This window comes from Ornithorhynchus anatinus, chromosome 2 (assembly GCF_004115215.2).
Source record: "Ornithorhynchus anatinus isolate Pmale09 chromosome 2, mOrnAna1.pri.v4, whole genome shotgun sequence".
In the NCBI taxonomy this organism is placed as follows: Eukaryota; Metazoa; Chordata; class Mammalia; order Monotremata; family Ornithorhynchidae; genus Ornithorhynchus; species Ornithorhynchus anatinus.
The window spans coordinates 19151105-19166254 of record NC_041729.1 but is presented as its reverse complement, the minus strand read 5'-3'; positions in this window follow the sequence as shown (position 1 = coordinate 19166254).

Genomic DNA, 15150 nt, shown 5'->3' with positions numbered 1-15150 from the left:
GTCAAGAGACGTTTTATTTTGATTCAGAAAATGATGAATTGGAAATAGTTACACTTCCTTGTGAATTTGCTATTCACTGAATTCAACTCCAAGAAACTCTGAGGAAGGGACAGACCACCTAGAAGAAAGCTATTTGTTTCAACCCCAGACTTTGCAAACTGATTTCTGTGTTTGGGGCAACCAGGCTTTAAATAGAAAATCAAATAATTAAACTCCAATTAGAAATGAATTAAAGTAGGAATTTATGATGACACTGCTGCCCTTCTTGGTAGTTTTTTAGTCAAATATCTTAAAGACAATACCTAGTGGGAAGAGTGTGGGAATGCGGGTAAGAAACCCATTTGAGTCCTGGGGTCCATTGACCTTGGACAAGTCACAACCTCTCTGGGCCTCCGTTTCTTCGTCTGTAAAATTGGGATAAGGTACATTGCAAACCTAGTTTTGGACAAGGTATGTTTCATTATATTTACCCCAGTACTTAGCACAAAATAAATTCTTAATAAATTCATTCATTCAGTCATTCGATTGTATTTATTGAGCACTTACTCTGTGCAGAGCCCTGTACTAAGCACTTGGAAAGTACAATTCAGCAGTAAAGAGAGACAATCCCTGCCCACGCTGGACTTACAGTCTAGAATGGGGGAGACAGACATCAAAACAGTAAAGAGGCATCAGTATGATCACATAGAATTATAGATATATACACATCAAAACAAACAGGCATTAATATAAATAAATAGAATTATAGGTATGTACATATAAACACAGGTGTTGTGGGGGGGAAGGGAAGAGCAAAGGGAGCAAGTCAGGGTGATGCAGAGGGGAGGAAGAGCTGAGGAAAGAGGGGGCTTAGTCTGGGAAGCTCTCTTGGAGGAGATGAGTTTTCAGTAGGGCTTTGAAGGGGGGAAGTGTGATTGGTGGATTCCTCTTATTATTCCTAACTAATCTTCATAGAGAATTATTATCCTGATAGAGAAGTATTACCTCACTTTGGAGTGAAATAATTCACAGTGTGATTAAGTTAGTCAACTGAAGATCACATTACCAATAGAATCTAACAACTTCAGTGCCAGTGTCTTAGGCTGACAACTAGATGGTCTTCCTCTGTATAATTGATCATGGCTGTAGTTGACCTCCATTTGATCAGGAGCCATCCAACTGACCAGTAGGCTACATCATAAGGAAAAATATTTGGAAGTGATGGAAGCTGGAAAAAATGCTACCACTTCAAGAACTAGAGCCTTTTAATAATCTATCATATCGTACTATAGTGAACCTCAATATTTTTATTCTAGATAATAATAATAATAGTGGTATTTTTTAAGCGCTTAATACTATTCTACTATACTATACTAAGTGCTAGGGTAGGCACAAGATAATCAGTTTGGACAATGTCCCAATTATACATGGGGCTCACAATCTAAGTGGGAGTGAGAACTGGTATTTAATCTCCATTTTATAGATGAGGTAACTGAGAGAGAGAGGTTAAGTGACTTGTCCAAGGTCACACAGCAGACCAGTGGCAGAGCCAGGATTAAGACCTAGGTCCTCCGACTCCCAGGCTCATGTTCTTTCTACTAAGTCATACTGTTTCTCACTGGATCACACTGTTCCACATTCTAAAATGAATGAGGAAATATTTAGCAGTTATCTCTGCAGATATTAATTAATTCACCTCAAAAACCTATCTTAGAAAGTACCTGCTCAGTACTGGAAGGAATCCCAGATCAGAGCTGGAAGAGAATTCCAGAGTTCTCAGGTCACCATACTATATTTAGGCCTTAACTCTTGCCATAAACCAATTAGTGCTTTGTCCCTGCTCCAGTAGGAGAGCCAAGTGAGATTGGAGTGATCTAATATACTACTCTAGGCAGGAAAGCTTGTCAGGGAATTAATATTTGACTGGCATCTAGGAAGTTATGGTGTGACCCCTGTGCAGAGTCCATTCCTGAAGTAAGGTAACATGCATGGATGGCATTTTCACCACTTGTTCTGCAATGAAAGTCACAGGCTGACCTCCCAGGAATCTCTGAAATGCTGGGAACATAGCATCTGTATCAGAAAATAACCTCAGCATTTTTATGTCCAGCAAATAGATATTCGAAAAAGGCTTTCCCTGACTAAACCCCCCTTTCCCCTTCTCCCACTCCCTTCTGCGTAGCCCTGACTTGCTCCCTTTATTCATTCCCCTTCCCTGCCCCACAGCACTTATGGACATATCTGTAATTAATTCTTATTAATGTCTGTTCCCCCCCTCCTAGACTGCAAGCTCACTGTAGGCAGAGAATATGCCTGTTTATTCATTCAATCGAATGTATTGAGGGCTTACTGTGTACAGAGCACTGTACTAACCTCTTGGAAAGTACAATTCAGCAACAGTTTATTGTTACATTGTATTCTCCCAATTGCTTAGTACAGTGCTCTGCACACAATAAGCGTTCAATCAATACGATTGAATGATTTCAAGTTCCTGCATGGGATTGGTTGTGATCTGTGGGAAAGGGAAGAAGGGAAAAACTTGGAGGGGAAGCAGAGACAGGAGAGCCTAGTGTGTTGTTTTAATCATCTCTTCCATCTTTGCTATGGTGAATTTTTTTCAGAAACAGGTGGTTTAGATATAAATGATTAAAGGAAACCCAAGGAGATATTATCTTCCGTCTCTGAAAAAGTGAACAGAGGTGTTGAAAAAGAAATCTATTAGCAGATTACTTAATGAGCTCTTCTTTCATAGGAAACAGAAGTTACCCCTATCATTTACAAGAGAAAACAAGAAAACAATCAAATGAAGCCAAGGTTTAAAGCCTTTAGCATCTGCTGCTCAGACCAGTTTCATCAGCAAAATGGAGAAAAAATAACTTGTGACCCAGAAAAAAGTCAGATGTTCAATAGGAAACGGGATGTAAGGTGCTTATAAAATAAGTAAGTAAAGACTGTTTCTTTATAATTAAATTACTAAAAATGAGTAATTATTAAGCTAGCAATTACTTAAAACTGAAAAGCAACATGGCTTTGGTGGAAATAGTACGGGCTTGGGAGTCAGAGGTCATGGGTTCTAATTCCTGCTCCGCCACTTGTCAGCTGTGTGTCTTTGGGCAAGTCACTTAACTTCTCTGTGCCACAGATACCTCATCTGTAAAATGGGCATTAAGATGTGAGTCCCATGTGGGACAACCTGATTACCTTGTACCTACCCCAGCACTTAGAACAGTGCTTGGCACATAGTAAAACACTTAACAAATGCTATTATTATTAGTCTATTGATCATATTGATTGAGCACTTATTGGGTGCAGAGCACTGAACTAAGAGCTTGGGAGAGTACAATATAATAGAGTTGGTAGACATTCCCTGCCCATAACGAGCTCACAGTCTGGCTTGGGTACTTTGAAAGAAGACCATTTGGCACAAATAGCAGAAAAGTTGATGATAATCCATCTCCTCTTTAGGTTCCTTTCTCTGATCATGAAGAATCATCAACATTGTTAAACAGGGTTGGTGTGATCATATCCCATCTACATCCTATCTGTTTGCATCATTTAGTAGGCATACCCATCTATTTCTCAGGGTTGCCAACTTTTCTTTCGAGTGAAGGGACAGATTTGGAGTGTAAATTTAGTGGGGAAGAGCTTCAAGGGAGTATGATGTCCAAAGATGTGCTATCAAATGGAGCCTCCCTCTCTCCTGCCCCCCGACCCAGCTGGCTTCAAAGTCAGCGTGGCAGAGATGCGCCTTCCTCTGGACTAGCAGGGGCACAAAGAATCCCCATTGGGTAGGGGTGAAAGGATCCCCTGGATCAGCCCCAGAATTCCTGCTCAAATCCAGGGCCAGTTTAGAAGCACATGTCCACAGAACCTCCAGCTCATCCTCAAAGCCCTTGCAAGGCTGTGCGGCCAGGCTAGGGCGGCACAGGCTCCCGGAGTCCTCACCAGCCCCCAGACTGGGGCAAGCTAGACAACCAGAAAGACCCTGGGATGGGGAAGGGGGCTTGGGATTGAGAGGACCCCCAGGTTTGACATCAGAGTCCAGCACGGGCAAGAGGAAATCTGCACAGTTCTAAGACCAGGTCAAGGAGGTGGAACTTGCCAGTGAGAAAAAAAGTGAAACCACAATCATAACTTCACTTCTAGCCCCTATCCAGCTGTAAAGGGGCAAGGTGGGCCATCTGGGAAGTGTCTGCCTCCTTCATTAGAATATATGCTCCTGTGGGCCAGGAACATATCATTTCTGAGAAGCAGTATGGCCTAGTGGATAGAGCACAGCCTGGGAGTCAGGAGACCTGGGTACTAGTCTCAGCTCTACCACTTGTCTGCTGTGTGACCTTGGGCAAGTCATTGAATTTCCTCTGTGCCTCAGTTACCTCATCTGTAAAATGGGAATTAAGATTGTGAGTCCCATCTGGGATATGGACTGTGTCCAATTCGATTACCTACTACTCCACTGCTTAGTATAGTGCTGGGCACATAGTAAATGTTTAACGAGTGCCAATAAAAAAGTATTTGTTTTGTACTTACCAAGTGCTTAATATAATGCATTGCACCATGTGGACACTCAATAAACATTACTACTAATAAATAGTAGTCCTGGCTGCAGCTGCCTGCCCTATTCCAAAAGCTATGAGGGTGAACCTAAAGGTTTCACTCCTACAATGCAAATTTCCTCCCCCACAATTTACCTCCCATAAAGCTGTCCCCCTCCCCCCCATCTCATTTCTTGATTAGATTGCAACCAAAGGTTCCATCTAACAAAATGCAGTAGCAGTTGCTCTGGGCCTGCTAGTAATACACCATCAAACCAAAAACATTCTAAAATTCCATACCTACATTTTCTTTACAAATACGAGTCAGTAAAATACCATAAACATACCAAAATTGTTTACGTTTTCCAATAGTAGCATTTCTGCTCCTGGTGCAATTTCACAACTGAATTCAGCAGTATGTGACTGAAGAATCCCAACTGAATGTGCATGTACTACCCATGAGCACTGAGGCATGAGCAATGAGATACAGGACATGTTAATCCTATCCACAAAAAACTCCAGTGGTTGCCCATCCACCTCCTTATCAAACAAAAACTCTTCACCATTGGCTTTAAAGGACATCATCACCTTGCCCCCTCTTATTCCTTCTCAATTCTTTCCTTCTACAACCCAGCCCACACACTTTGCTCCTCTATTGCTAACATTCTCACTGTGCCTCCATCTCACCTGTCTCACCGCCGACCCCTAGCCCACATCCTGCCTCTGACCTGGTATGCCCTCCCTCCTCAAATCCAACAGAAAATTATTCTCCCCTGTTTCAAAGCCTTATTGAAGACACATCTCCTCCAAGAGGCCTACCCAAACTAAGCCCCGCTTTTCCTCATCTTCCATTTCCTTCTTCATCGCTCTGACTTGCTCCCTTTGCTCTTCCCCCTTCTCAGCCCCACAGTACTTTTGTACAGCACTTATGTACATATCTGTAATTTTATTTATTTGTATTAATGTCTGTCTTTCTCCCTCTAGACTGTAAACTCGTTGTGGGCAGGGAATGTACTGTTTATTGTTGCATTGTATTTTCCCAAGAGCTTAGTATAGTGCTCTGTACACAGTAAGTGCTCAATAAATCAGAGAAGCAAGCATGGCTTAGTGGAAAGAGCCCGGGCTTGGGAGAGGTCTTGGGTTCTAATCCCGCTTATCAGCTGTGTGACCTTGGGCAAGTCACTTAACTTCTCTGTGCCTCAGTGATCTCATCTGTATAATGAAGATGAAAATTGTGAGCCCTACATGGGACAACCTGATGACCTTGTATCTACCCCAGTGCTTAGAACAGTGCTTGGCACATAGTAAGCGCTTAACAAATGCCAACATTATTATTATATGAAATACGATTGAATGAATGAATGAAATGCAGTTGGTTGCATTCCTAAATTCAAAGGGTTCTGCCAATGGAAATCCAGTGCTTTCACTGCTTAGGAAATGGGTAGTAGGGGTGGGGTTTTAGAGGTGGGAAAAGTTGTTAGGGAGAGAATAATCTAATCAGGGTCGCCTCTCCTTCTGCCTTTTAGTTGTGGGCTGGAGGCCCCAAAACAGGGTCTTTCCCTGCTAGAGCTGCGGGAAGGTCCCAACTTGCATTATCACCCCTATCAAAACTCTGTGAGCCCCAGAGGAATCAGTATCATAGGTGACACAGTCTCATTTTGAAGTACAAGGTGATCAGGGAGTGGGGCTTCCGGGAGACAGAGTAAAAACGGCAGGAAAGAAAGACTAGCTAGAGACACACCCAAAAGCCACAGACAGAGAAACCCCCCAGACTGCAGCCAGAGATATATTCAGAGATACACCCAGAAACTGCAGCCAGAAAACCCCGGGATACACACCCTAAGATCACGTATAGCGAACCCCCAAATCCCAGCCAGTGAGCCAGGGAGCCCCTTAAGGGCCAAGAAACCGTGTCTAACTACCACCTCTGATAATTTCACAATGCTTGGTAAAGTGCTTACCTTACAGATGGGGACAGATTGGAAGCTGGAACCTACCAAAATGGTGTATCGGGTTCTGACTTGCCCCACCTCTGCTACTGCCAGTCCAGCATCTCCTGCCTCAGCACATGGCTGGCCATGTTGGCATTATCCTTGACTCCTCTCTGTCATTCAACCAACATATTCAATCTGTCACCAAATCCTGTTGGTCCCACCTTCATAACATCATTTAAATCCGCCCTTTCCTCTCCATCCAAACTGCTACCACATTAATACAATCACTCATCCTATCCCGCCTGGATTACTGCATCAGTCTTCTTGCTGACCTCCCAACCTCCTGTCTCTCCCCATTCCAGCACCAAACTAACTCTCTTCCCCTCTTCAAAGCCCTACTGAGAGCTCACCTCCTCCAGGAGGCCTTCCCAGACTGAGCCCCCCTTTCCCTCTGCTCTCCCCACCCTCTGCTCTTCTCCCTTCCCCTCCCCTCAGCACTGTGCTCATTTCTATATATTATTTATTACCCTATTTATTTTGTTAATAAAGTGTATATACCCTTGATTCTATTTATCTTGATGATGTTGTTTTGTTTTTGTTTTGTTCTGTTTTGCTTTGCTGTCTCTCCCACTTGGACTGTGAACCTGTCACTGGACAGGGATTGTCTCTATCTGTTGCCGAATTGTACATTCCAAGCACTTAGTACAGTGCTCTGCACATAGTAAGAGCTCAATAAATACTATTGAATGAATACTTCACTCTGCTGCCTGGATCATTTTCCTACAAAAACGTTCAGGACATGTCAACCCCCTCCTCAAAAAACTCAAGTGGTTGCCCATCTACCTCCATATCAAAGAAAAACTCCTCGCCATGGGCTTTAAAGCACTCCATCATCTTGCCCTCCCACCTCAGCTCACTTCTCTCCTTCTAAACCCCAGCACACATATTTCGCTCCTCTAGTGCTATCCTTCTCACTGTGCCCCAGTCTTGCCTGTCTTTCCATGTTCTGCCTGTGGCCCGGAATGCCCTTCCTCCTCACGTCTGATGGACAATTACTGTCTGAACCTTCAAAGCCTTAATGAAAGCACATTGCCTCCAAAAGGCCTTCCCAGACTAAACCCCACTTTTCCTCAGCTCCCACTTCTTTCTGCATTGCCCTAACTTACTCCTTTCGCTCTTCCCGACTCCTTGGAGATTTTTGAGGAGGGGGGTGACAGTTCCTGTAAATTTTGGGGGGGAAATTCATCTGGGCAGCAGAGTGAAGTATGGACTGGAGTGGGGAGAGACAGGAGGCTGGGAGGTCAGCAAGGAGCTGATGCAGTATTCCAGGTAGGATAGGATGAGTGATTGTATTAATGTGATAGCTGTTTGGATGGAGAGAAAAGGGCAGATTTAAATGTTGTTATGAAGGTGGAGCCAACAGAATTTAGTGATGAGATACACCCTCATTTCCTCTTCTCCCACTTCCTCTGCAACACCCTTTCACTTGGATTTGCATGCTTTATTCACCCCACCCTCAGCCCCACAGCACTTATATACATATCCGTAATTTATTTTAACATCTGTCTCCCCCTTGGTCAATCAGTCTATCATATTTATCATGGGTTCGAATCCCCGCTCAGCCACTTGTCAGCTGTGTGACTGGGCAAGTCACTTAACTTCTCGGTGCCTCAGTTACCTCATCTGTAAAATGGGGATTAAGACTGTGAGCCCCACGTGGGACAACCTGATTCCCCTGTGTCTACCCCAGCGCTTAGAACAGTGCTCGGCACTTAGTAAGCGCTTAACAAATACCAACATTATTATTATTATTTATTTAGTGCTTACTGTGTGCAGAGCACTTGGAAGAGTACAATATACAATAAATTGTACCCTAGACTAAGCTCTTTGAGGATAGGAAACATGTCTACCATTTCTGTTGTACTCTCCCAAGCAGTTAGTATTCATTAATTTAATTCAATCGAATTTACTGAACACTTACTGTGTGCAGAGCACTGTACTAAGCACTTGGGAAAGTATTGCATAGTGTAGTGGATAGAGTATGGGCCTGGGAGTCAGAAGGTCATGTGTTCAAATCCTTGCTCCTACACTTGTCTGCTGGGTGACCATGGGCCAGTCACTTTACTTCTCTGTGCCTCAGTTACTTCATCTGTAAATGGAGATTGAGACTGTGAGCCCCACATGGGACAGGCACTGTGTCCACCTAGATTTGCTTGTATCCACCCTGACGCTTAGTACAGTGCCTGGTACAAAGTAAGCACTTAACAAATACCATCATTATTAAAACAGCAATAAAGAGAGACAATCCCTGCCCACAACGAGTTCACAGTCTATTGCTCTGCACACAGTAAGTGCTCAGTAAATACTACTGGTCAATGGTGGTGGTGAAAGTATACTTTAGTATATATATACTTTCTAATGAAATTAGAAAAGAGTTGAAGAACTACTGAATTTCTGAAGAAAGAAATTCTGGAGCTGAGGAGGAGGAAAAAAATGGAAAAGATAAATTGGAGAAAACTTACTAGGAATGTTAATAATGTCTGTTCCTCGTTGGATTGAAAAAAGGTTAAAGCTTTTTCTGAACTATAAAAGGTCTAAAGCAGTTCTTAATCTTGGCACCTCTGGAATGGGCAATTCACAGCCCCAGTATCTCTGGGCTGGCAGTTCATTCATTCATTCAATTGTATTTATTGAGCACTTACCGTGTGCAGAACACTGTATTAAGCACTTGGGAGAGTACGGTACAGCATTTCTGCCCTTGTGAATAAGGGCAATACCTCCACCATTACACATTTATCATACATTATTACACTTTAAATTATAACATTACAAAATTACTTCAACCTGGTACTTCTTGATTACAAATTGTTTAGTTGTCCTTCACTTTGAAGGTGACAGTGTGCCCATGAACTTGAGTGTATCTGAGAGGGATTCTTGTATTTCTGCAGTTTGTTTATAAAAATTCATAGTGCACGTTTCCTGGCCCTGGCCCATTTTTGTGAGCCCATCTTCTAGACTGTGAGCCTGCTGTGGGCAGGGATTGTCTCTGTTGCTGAATTGTTCTTTCGAAGTGCTTAGTACAGTACTCTGTACACAGAAAGCACTCAATAAATACAATTGAATGAATTTGTTAAGAGGGGAAATAACTTCGGTATTTGTTAAGTGTTTACTATGTGCCAGGTACTATACCAAATGGTGGTGAGAGGGGATGGGGAGAGGGGAGTTGGATACAGCCCCTGTCCCACAAGAGGCTCACATTCTTAATCTCGGTTTTACAGATGAGGAAACTGAGGGCCAGATAATTGAAGTGACTTGCCCAAGGTCATACAGCAGACAAGTGGTGGAACCAGGATTAGAACATGGGTCCTTCTGACTTCCAGGCCCGAGCTCTATTCACTAGGCCATGCTGCTTGTCAAAAGGTATAGATAGCCTATATCCAGGAGGATGTGGGGTTGATTTGACTTTGTAGTAATTATTTTATTATTAATTATTATGGTATTTGTTAAACGCTTACTATGTTCTGAGCACTGTTCTAAGCGCTGGGGTAGATACAGGGTAATCAGATTGTCCCACGTGGGACTCACATTTTTTTTTTAAATCCCCATTTTTACAGATGAGGTAACTGAGGCACGGAGAAGTGACTTGCCCAAGGTCACACAGCAGACAAGTGGTGGAGCCTCTAACTCCCAAGCCCGGGCCCTTTCCACTAAGCCATGCTGCTTTACACTCTCTCCTCTGGTAGAACCCACTGTGATATTTATGAAACACTTACTATGTGCCAAGCACTATATTAAGCTCTGGGGTAGATTCAAGATAACTTGCTTCCCCACGGGGCTCACAATCGAAGTAGGAGGGGAACGGGTATTGAATCCCCATTTTTCAGATGAGTTAACTGAAGTACAGAGAAGTTAAGTGACTTGCCCAAGGTCACACAGCAGACAAGTGGCCCAGCAACATTAATTGCAAGATGATGGGTAGGGAGAATGGGTACAGTCCGTATTCACAGACCAAACAGAGTATCTGTGAGACTTCAGCAGCCTCAGACAACCCTCTGCCCTCGCCCATTTGGTAAATCATTATCTGTCAATCAATCAACACTGGTATTTATTAAGCGATTATGGGTGCAAACTACTGTATTAAGCTCTTAGGAGAGTGCAATACACTAGAGTTGTTAGTCGATTGATAAGATCTCTGCCCTCAAGGAGTTTAGTGTTGAGTACAATACTCAGATTGGTTTAGTAAGAGTTGGGTGGGGGGGGCGGCGCGCGGGTTGGGGGGGCAGGCAGGCGGTTCCACGTTCTTGTGGAAACCAAGGCAGAAGGAAAGAACAACAATATGGGCAGAGAACATGTCTACCAAATCTGTTTTACTGTATTTTCCCAAGTTCTTAGTACAGTCCTCCGCACAATGTAAGCACTCCGTAAATGTGTTTGTTTGATCGAGTGACTGACTGATAGAAAACCTCAGTCTGCCCAGCTTCAGACTGAAGCTGGAAAACAGCACGAGCATCAGAGAAGGGCATCTGTAGGCAAGGGTTGTTGCGGGGGGGAAGCCAGTGATCCAAGACTTCTACCTCTGGACAGATTTGAAGGCCTGATCCTGCAATTGCTAGACTATGAAACCACTCTCCCCCTCCTCGTTAACTTCTACTTCGGTGAGGAGATATCAATCAATCAGTGGTATTATTGAGCTTTTACTATGGGCAGAGCACTGTACTAAGCACTGTACTAAGCAAGTACAATGCAGCAGAGTTGGTTCCCTGCCCACAGTGAGCTTACAGTCTCGAGTAGGGGAAAGACTTCTCCAAAACAAAGTGCACCCAAATCCCATCTCCATGTGCAATCTTTCATCTGGCCATACAGCTTCACCTTCTAATGTCATATCAACTCTACATCCAACCAGTCTGTACATTACAAGTTGTGCCATATTTTCTGGGCGATGACTTGTCGTTGGCACAGAGTGATATTGTACTAAGAGTAAATAGAGTAAGTAAACTCTATTGCTGCCTTCAAGGATCCTACAATCTGGCAGTGGAGACAGACATTAAAATAAAGTACACTTGTCTGCTGTATGACCTTGGGCAAGAAACTTAACTTTTCTGTGCCTCAGTTACCTCACTTGTAAAATAGGAATTAAGACTGTGAGCCCCATTTGGACATGGACTATGTCCAATCTTATTAGGTTGGATCTACCTCAGCCTTTATTATGGTGTCTGTCAAATAGTAAGCCCTTAACAAATATCATAAAAAAACAGATTATAACAATGTATGTAAAAGTGCTTGTAGGGGTAGGGTAAGCGTCAAAGGGATTAGGAGGCTTGGAGTTAATAGTAATAATATTGATAATAATGCTCATAGTATTTAAGTGCTTACTATGTGTCAACCACTGTACTAAGCCTTGGGGTAGTTACGGGACAATCAGGTCTCACATGGGGCTCGCAGTCTTAGTAGGAGGGAGAACAGGCATTGTATCACCATTTTAAAGTTGCAGGAACTGAGGCACAGAGAAGTTAAGGAAGAAGCGTGGCCTAGTGGACAGAGCATGGGCATGTCTGCTGTATGACCTTGGGCAAGTCACATCACTTCTCTGGGCCTCAGTCACCCCATCTGTAAAATGGGGACTAAGACTGTGAGCCCCTTGTGTGTCCAACCTGATAGCTTGTATCTACTCCAGCACTTAGTACAGTGCCTGGCACATAGTAAGCACTTAACAAATAACATTTTTTTTTAAGTGACATGCCCAAGATCACACAGCAGGTACATGGCAGAGCTGAGATTAGAATTCAGGTCTTCTGACTCCTAAGGCCATGCTCTTTTCACTAGGCCACGCTACTTCTCCTGTTAAAAGCCTTGGTGATGGAAAAGGGCAGAAAAAATACAGTGGGAGGATGAACAATTAGTAAGGGGAGGTTTGCACTTGGATCTGTACCCTTTAGGCACTTAATAAATAGATCTGTACCCTATAAGCACTTGATATATACTCTACCTTCAATCTCAAAGGAGTTATGAACGTATTTCTATTTATTGAGCACTTACTACATGCAGAGCACTGTACTAAATGCTTGGGAGAGTACAGTAATAATAATAATAATGTTGGTATTTGTTAAGCACTTACTATGTGCAGAGCACTGTTCTAAGCACTGGGGTAGGTACAGGGTAATCAGGTTGTCCCACATGAGGCTCACATTCTTTATCCCCATTTTACAGATGAGGGAACTGAGGCCCAGAGAAGTGAAGTGACTTGCCCACAGTCACACAGCTGACGAGTGGCAGAGCAGGGATTCGAACCCATGACCTCTGGCTCCCAAGCCTGTGCTCTTTCCACTGAGCTACGCTGCTTCAGTTCGTGGACACGTTCCTCTTCCCAAGAGCTTGCAGTCTAGAGGGTCCTTGTGGGCAGGGAATATGTCCATGAATTCCTTGTATTGTACTCTCTCAAGAGCATAGTACAGTATTCTGCACACAGTAATAATAATGTTGGTATTTGTTAAGCGCTTACTATGTGCCAAGCACTGTTCTAAGTGCTGGGATAGATACAAGGTAATCAGGTTGTCCCATACAGGGCTCACAGATTTCATCCCCATTTTACAGATGAGGTAACTGAGGCACAGAGAAGTTAAGTGACTTGCCCAAAGTCACACAGCTGACAGGCAGCAGAGCCAGGGTTCGAACCCATGACCTCTGACTCCCAAGCCTGGGCTCTTACCACTAAGCCAGTAAGCACTCAGTAAATACCATTGATTTCATTCATTCAGTTTGTATTTATTGAGTGCTTTCTGTGTACAAAGCACTTTCACTGAATGCTTGGGAGAATACAATGTAACAATAAACAGGCACATTGCCTGCCCCCAGAGAGCTTCCTGGGGGAGACATGATTTTAGGATGGCTTTGAAAATGGGGAGAGTGGTAGTCTGTTGGATATGAAAGGGAAGAGAGTCCAGGTAGGACAGAGGGCATGAGCAGGAGGCTAATGGCAAGAGAGACAAGATGGAGGCACAGCAGAGAATTTGGAGTTTGAAGAGCAAAGTGTGCAAGCTGGGTTGCAGTGGGAGAAGAGCAAAGATACGTAGAAAGAAGAGAGCTGATTGAGTTCCTTAAAGCTGATGGTGATGAGTTTCTTTTAATGGAGAGATGGATGGGAAGCCATTGGAAGTTTTTGAGTAATGGAGAGGTGTGTGTAGGATAGTTTTTTGTTTTGTTTTTAGTGATATAAGCATCGGAGTGAAGCAGCATGGCCTAGTTAAAAGAGCTTGGGCCTCAGAGTCAGAGGACCCGGGTTCTAATCCTAGCTCTACCACTTGTCTGCTGGGTGACCTTGGGCAAGTTGCTTATCTTTTCTGTGCCTCAGTTACCTTATCAGTAAATGGGGATTAAACCCTCCTCCCTCTGACTTAGGGAGTTCCATGTGGGACAAAGATTGTGTCCAATTTGATTATTTTGTATCTACCCCAGTACTTAGTACAGTGCCTGGCACATAGTATGTGCTTAACAAGTACCATTAAAAAAAAAAAGTACCGACGGGCAGGAAGAGAGGTTGGAGTCAGGGAGGTCAGTGACCAGTGAGGAGTCTGATGTAGTACTCAAAATAAAGTAATACTTACAGATAGTGAAGGAGTAAGGGAAAAAATGCTAAAAATCCATACTCTGCCCCACAAAAGTTAGGACACTAAGAATGAGGGAACTATGATTCCTCTCAAGCCTCTTTTTTGAGTCAGGCCAGTGGAAGGACACATAGAAAGAGGGATGGCTTCTTGCCGTCCTTTTGCTTGGATGCAATTTGTACTCTATTTTTGAGTGAGACTCTGACTTCCATAGTACAAAATATTGACTATCAAAAGGGCTTAGGTAATGGAAGTGCCAGTTGCAGATAGTAAAAGTGTGTGAAAAGTAAAAGTTGAATTTAAGGTAATGGAGTTACTTTTCTCCATGTTACCAATCTAACAATCAGTTGATCAGTGGTATTTATCGAGTGCTTACTGTGTGCAGAGCATGTTAGCTGTGAGGCATGAGACAAGGGAACCATGCTTCACTTTTCCTGGGCTAAGAAAGTGCAGGGACATGGAAGTCAAAAATAAAAAGAACCTCGAGAAGGGCTTACTCTGCTTACTGCCCTCTGCTCTTCTAGTCTGTAAACTTATTATGGATAGGAAACATGTCTGCTAATTATGTTGCATTATAATTAATTAATTAATTAATGTTGGTATTTGTTAAGCACTTACTATGTGCAGAGCACTGTTCTAAGCGCTGGGGTAGACACAGGGGAATCAGGTTGTCCCACGTGGGGCTCACAGTCTTAATCCCCATTTTACAGATGAGGGAACTGAGGCACGGAGAAGTTAAGTGACTTGCCCACAGTCACACAGCTGACAAGTGGCAGAGCTGGGATTCGAACTCATGAGCCCTGACTCCAAAGCCCGTGCTCTTTCCACTGCGCCACGCTCCCAAGTGCTTAGAACAGTGCTGATGCACATAGTAAAAGCTCAGTAAATACCACTGACTGATTGATTGCTCCCTAATCCTAAACAAATTACTGCCAAAAGATCAAAAAGCAGAATAGTCTTTTAAATATGGGGAGGAGGTAGTTATAATAGCAAGGGTGGCTTCTTCTATGCCTTCTATTTTCCAAGGGTAACAGAACCCAAGAGCAGAGACAGTTGTCTTCAGTATCTTTATTCACAACCTGGATGAAGGTAACAAGAACA